Source organism: Abrus precatorius, unplaced genomic scaffold, assembly GCF_003935025.1.
Source record: "Abrus precatorius isolate BTA unplaced genomic scaffold, Abrus_2018 Scaffold8, whole genome shotgun sequence".
Taxonomy (NCBI): domain Eukaryota; kingdom Viridiplantae; phylum Streptophyta; class Magnoliopsida; order Fabales; family Fabaceae; genus Abrus; species Abrus precatorius.
In genome coordinates this window covers 15,131,568-15,138,204 of record NW_020874428.1, presented here as the reverse complement: position 1 = coordinate 15,138,204, position 6,637 = coordinate 15,131,568, and the positions used below count along the sequence as shown (strand labels likewise).

At 37.1% G+C, this 6,637-nt stretch overlaps 1 non-coding gene across 1 annotated transcript; it reads right to left on the bottom strand.

The window, feature by feature from the left end:
• Nucleotides 1–2,606: 2,606 nt before the first annotated feature.
• Nucleotides 2,607–2,713, bottom strand: LOC113848590. The gene has a single exon (XR_003501854.1). It is a non-coding gene; the product is annotated as a small nucleolar RNA R71 (small nucleolar RNA).
• Nucleotides 2,714–6,637: the final 3,924 nt, after the last annotated feature.

Sequence of the window (6,637 nt, the reverse complement as noted above, 5' to 3'; positions counted from 1 at the left end):
CCCATGCATTCCATATGCATATGATTGAAACATAAGAGGCAACCTCTGTGAGGCTGAAACTTGCATCATGCATCATTTGCATTACCTTTAGAAAATGAATTGATTGTGCATGATCGTGATTGAGACTCTTCGAAATAAATCTATGTTGTTTAATGCACATCGTATGTGGTCATGTCTTGAATATCCTAGAAATAGTACTTGCTGTGGTGACTGAAATTGATTATGTCTGAGATGTCGCCTTCCTTGGGGCATGGCAATTGCTTGTTGTTTGTATTTGGAGAACTCACCCCTTGGTTCGTTGTTGTCTGTGTTCTTTCTATATGTTTAGATGGCCAGGAACAGTGCACAGATGCTGATCATTCCCTCTAAGGAAGACATGTGGGTGTATGACGCCACGGCCCAGCAGAGTATATTTCGTGGCTTCGCTCGCCTCAGCTATGGACAAGAAAGTGAAGGCTCTTGGTTGACCCATCTTGTAGCCGATACTCCTATTGAGATTGTTTTCTCTATACCCCCTGGTGATACACAGTTACCCTATCCTGCTTTGAATACTACCCCCTCACCTATGTCTGTCGACCGTTCTCCTACCCCTGGACCTACTCCCCAGCCTGTACCATTCCCTCCTTTCCACACTGACTCCCCACCTGCACCTACTGAGAAGGATGTCCATGTGGTGGAATCCTCAGTGAGGTGTGGAGCTAGACCATCTTACATGTCACCCACCTACCGGTCGCCCCATTCCCCTTTTGTTTTCTCTCGCTCACCTCCTAGCACTGCCGGTTGGATTGAGGAGAGTGATGGAGAACCTGCTGTTGCTGCTGCTGTGTCTGCTTCACCTACCTCGTTCGAGGAGTCTGATCCTATAGAGGATTATTCCCCTCTCGATTGATTTGGGATAGTTTATCTGTTATTGTTAGGGAACTGCTCTTAGGGAGTCGACTATGTTACGTTTTGAAATTTCAGATTTTGCTATTTACTTCCTGCTATGCTTTAAGTTCTATGACTGACTTTGTTGAATCATTTCGCTTCTATTTACTGGGGAAGTAGCTTAATACTAGAGATATGTTGGCATGATTTCTCTTTAACTCAATTACTATGATCTAAAGTAGCGAACCTCTAATGAGGAAAGAATGTGTTGGTTGAAATGACGTTGTGCACGTTAACTCTCTCACCTTGCAAAAGAACTTTTACCATGTAAAAAAAAAAAAAAAAAAAAAGGTCTCAGATTTTGGTGTTTTCTGTATGTGCGATATCAGAGATATGTTTCTACAATGTGTGGATTTGGGTCATTACAAAACTGATTGTCATTCTTTCCAATTGCTTGTTAATTCAGAACTTTATTGATTAAACATTGGAGTTTTGGTGAAGCAATTCCCTAGCTATGATTTCTTCCTCTATTATCACATAACTGTGTGTTCATTATTCTGTTTTCTGCAAGTTCATTTTACTTTTAATTGTTCTAGTTTGCTATTATTACATGTTACCACTCTCCTTAAAATTTTGAAAAAGCTTAAATGGTTATAATTCTATGAAGTGATACTTGAATCTAAATTCCCTGTGGAGACGATATTTGGATCTTAAATTTACTCATCACTTGCTGCAATCCTAGTGCACTTGCTAGTGTAGATTGCTAACAACAAGTTTTTGGCGCCGTTGCCGGGGAATTTTGCATTTCAATATCATTAGTAGTAGAAAAGTAACTAGATTGAGCATTTATTTTGTTGCTTTGCTTTCAAATTGCTTTCTGCATAATTTTACTGCACTTTGTGTAATATTCTGCATAATATTTCTGTCTGCTACAAAGAGTTTTTACATCATTGTTTATCTGCATAATTTCAGTTTTCATTGTTCTTCATATTTGTAATTACCATTCTGCATATTGGTACATGAATTTACAATTCGGTAACTGCTAGATTTAAGTTTCTATATGCTTTTACTGATAGATTTTGCATGAATTCTGTTGTACATTTCTGAATATCAATTGTAGTCTAATTTTGCTTTAATCTGATTTGTATATGCGTGGTAAAAACAAGAATAAATCAATTCTGGTCTTTGATCTTGACATAGACATAACTTTAAGAAGATTGAGAAAAGGGTCTAGAGCAGAAAAAGCCATAGGGAGTGATAGTGAGTTAGAAGCTGTCCATTCTCCAGAATCTCAGAGTAATCCTAGAGTGAAAAGAACATCTACACCCTTGAGACAACCAAATCCAGCAATAAAAATGGCAGAGCAGAACAGAATTAGAACATTAGGGGACTATGCTATTCCTAACATGCAAGGTTTTAACTCTTCTATAATTAGGCCAACTATTCAAGCCAACCATTTTGAGATTAAACCTGCCCTACTACATTTAGTCCAACAGGATCAGTTTTCTGGAGGAAATTCTGATGATCCTAACCTGCATATTTCAAATTTTCTGCAGCTATGTGACACCATAAGAATGAATGGAGTTAGTGAAGAAGCTATCAAATTAAGACTATTTCCTTTTTCCTTGAGAGATAGAGCAAAATGTTGGTTACAAGCTCAACCACAAGGAAGCATCACAACCTGGACAGAACTTGTGAATAAGTTTTTAACTAAGTACTTCCCTCCATCCAAAGCTGCTAAGTTGAGAGGAGAAATTACATCCTTTGTGCAGCAAGAAGGAGAATCATTGTATGAAGCCTGGGAAAGATACAAAGAATTTCTTAGAAGGTGTCCACATCATTGTATTCCAGATTGGATGCAATTGGAGACTTTTTATAATGGGATGAAAGCGGTAACAAGAACAATGGTTGATGCTGCTGCTGGAGGTTCATTAAATACAAAATCCTTGGAAGAAGCTCAGAGAATTATTGAGATGATGGCATCTTCAATGTATCAGAATTCAAACTCAAGAAATCAAGGAAGAAATTCTGGTCATGAAGCTAAGGTTCTGGAAACCTTTCTTCCACAGAATCAGCTACAAAATCAAATGTTTTCAGAACAATTAGCTGCCTTAACACAACAAATCAGCAACCTGCAAACAGGAAGTATGCCTACCAGTCAGCTGAGTTGTGATTTTTGTGGAGGAAACCATGCAAATGGTGCATGTGAGGCATCCACAAGTGAAACACAAGAGCAAGTGAATTATATGAATAATTTTCAGAGACAACAGCCATCATATCCTCCAGGATTTCAATTTTCGAATAATAGAACTCAGCAGTATTCTAATTGGAATAATTAATATTCTGCTGCAAAGAATTCTAACTCAATTTTGCCTTTTTCTAATGCAGGTCCTGCAACACAATAACCTTATTTTCAGAGGAATTCATCCACTCAACCTTAAGGAAATCAGAAATTTTCCAAGCCTATGAATGAAAGGTTGACTGAGATGGAAGAGACTATGCTGCAATTCATGAAGGTGACTCAAACAAGCTTCAAAAACCAAGAAGCTTCCATGAAGAAACTAGAGACACAGATCGGACAATTAGCTGAACAACTATCTAGCAGGGATGAAGGAAGATTTCCAAGCAATACAGTAATCAATCCTAAAGAGCAATGTCAAGCCATAACTACAAGGAGTGGAGCTGTAGTTGCAAGCCCTAAACCAGCAGAAAAGAAAGTGAATGATGCAGCAGAGAGAAAAATTGAACAAGATCTGCAACAAGGAAATTTTAAGCTATTGAAGAAAGACCATTCAGAAGAAAAAGTAGATGTTCCTATGAATTCTGAAAGGAAAACCAAAAAGAAACTCTTTGAGGAAGCTTGTAAGCCAATAGATCTAGAAAAATACAGGAGGCTGCCTTATCCTCAAAGAGTCCAAAATCCTAAACAAGAGGAAAATTTGAAAGGTTTATGAATGTCTTTAAGAAATTACAAATTAATATTCCTTTTGCAGAAGCTTTGGAGCAAATGCCTTCATATGCAAAGTTTATGAAAGAACTACTTTCCAGAAAAAGAAAGCTAGAGCATGATAAAACAATACCTTTGATAGAGGAGTGCAGTGCCATTCTCAAGAGAAAGCTTCCTCAAAAACTGAAAGATCCTGGATCATTTAGCATTCCTTGTGAAATAGGAAACTGCACTGTGGGAAGAGCATTGTGTGACTTGGGAGCAAGCATAAATCTGATGCCATTGGCTGTTCTGCAGAAACTTGGCATAGAGGAAGTGAAGCCCACCAACATTACACTGCAGCTAGCTGATAGATCATACACTTATCCATATGGAGTTGTTGAAGATTTATTAGTTAAAGTTGACAAGTTCATTTTTCCTGCAGATTTTGTAATTCTGGACATGGAGGTGGATTCTAACATTCCCTCGATCCTAGGGAGACCATTTCTTGCAACCAGGAGAGCCTTAATAGATGTGCAGAAAGGTGAACTTATGCTTCGAGTTCAAGATAAGAAGGTAGTGTTTAATGTGTTTGAAGCTTTAAAATATCCAATTGAAGATAGTACATGTATGAAGGTAGATATACTGGATGCTTTTATTACACAACGCCATATTAATGAAATTGATGAACTTGCTGTGTTAGAAGAAATAATATCTACAGGGAATAACAAATCTGAACTTCTGCATGAAGAATACATTATGGAAGTGCAGCAGCAACTAGAAACTCTGCCAATTCAAAAATCTGCAGAAAATTCAGTGAAGGAGAAGCTAGAAAATGATGATAAAGAAGAGGAAAAGCAAAAGCTAGAACTGAAACAACTCCCTTCCCACCTTCGGTATGCATTTCTAGATGAGAAACATGAAAATCCAGTTATCATCAATAATGAACTTAAGGAAGAACAAGAGGAAAAATTGCTCAGAATTTTGAGAGAACATAAATCTGCAATTGGATGGAGTATTACAGATCTGAAATGTATAAATCCTTCATTTTGTAAGCACATAATTTTATTTGAAGAAAATTTTAAACCTGTTGTGCAGCCACAAAGGAGGTTAAACCTAGCCATGAAAGAGGTAGTTAAAAAAGAGGTAATGAAGCTGTTAGATGCAGGAATAATATACCCTATTTCTGACAACAATTGGGTAAGTCCAGTCTAAGTTGTTCCAAAGAAAGGTGGTATGACAGTTGTACCTAATGAAAAGAATGAACTTGTCCCTACTAGGACTGTGACTGGATAGAGAATGTGCATAGACTATAGGAAATTAAATGATGCAACCAGAAAAGACCATTTCCCACTACCATTTGCAGATTAAATGCTAGAAAGACTTGCTGGACATTCATTTTATTATTTTCTTGATGGGTATTCAGGATATAATCAAATAGTTGTGGATCCTTTAGATCAAGACAAAACTGCATTTACATGTCCATTGGAGTCTTTGCATATAGGAGAATGCCATTTGGTTTGTGTAATGCCCCTGCCACTTTCCAAAGATGCATGCTTTCTATTTTTTCTGATTTGGTAGAAAACATCATAGAAGTGTTCATGGATGATTTCTCTGTTTTTGGTGATTCTTTTGATGATTGTTTAGCTAATCTATCCACTGTTTTGCAGAGATGTCAAGACACTCATAGTACAAGAAGGCATTGTCCTTGGTCACAAAATTTCAGAGAAAGGAATGGAGGTGGACCAAGCTAAAATAGAAGTCATTAGTAAATTGCCTCCACCTATCAATGTTAAGGGAGTTAGAAGTTTTTTAGGACATGCTGGTTTTTATAGAAGATTCATAAAAGATTTTTCCAAGATTGCTAAACCTTTGAGTAATTTACTTATAAAGGATGCAGATTTCATATTTGATAATAATTGTTTGCATGCATTTTCTGTTTTAAAAGAGAAACTGATTTCTGCACCTATTCTTGCAAAACCAGATTGGAAACTACCTTTTGAACTCATGTGTGATGCAAGTGATAGTGCAGTAGGTGCTGTGTTAGGACAGAGGAAAGATAGGAAATTACATGCTATCTATTATTCAAGCAAAGTGTTAAATCCTACACAAGTGAATTACACAACAACAGAAAAAGAACTTTTAGCTGTTGTATATGCTTTTGATAAGTTCATATCATATTTAATGGGTTCAAAAGTGATTGTATACACTAATCATACTGCTCTTAAATATCTTTTGACAAAACAGGATGCAAAGCCCAGATTATTAAGATGGATTCTACTCCTCCAAGAATTTGAGCTAGAGATCAAAGACAAGAAAGGGAAAGAAAACAGTGTTGCGGACCACCTATCCATATTACCTTTGGAGAGTTCACCCACTGAATCATTGGAAATAAATGAAGTATTTCCAGATGAAAAGCTGTTCGTAGTGGATAACATGCCTTGGTTTGCTGACATTGCAAATTTTAAAGCCACTCAATTCATTCCAAAGAGGTTTACTTGGCAGCAAAAGAAGTTCTTACATGACAGAAAATTCTATGTGTGGGAAGACCCATACCTGTTCAAAATTGGAGTAGATGGGCTACTTAGAAGATGCATTCCACAAAGTGAGCAAGCTGAGATATTATGGCATTGTCACAATTCAGAATATGGAGGTCACCATGCAAGTTCAAGACTGCTGCAAAAGTTTTGCAAGCTGGTTTCTTTTGGCCTACACTCTTCAAAGATGCCAAGAGGTATGTAGAAAACTATGACAAATGTCAAAGAACTGGAAATATCTCAAGAAGACATGAGCTGCCATTAACCAACATCTTAGAAGTAGAACTATTTGATGTGTGGGGGATTG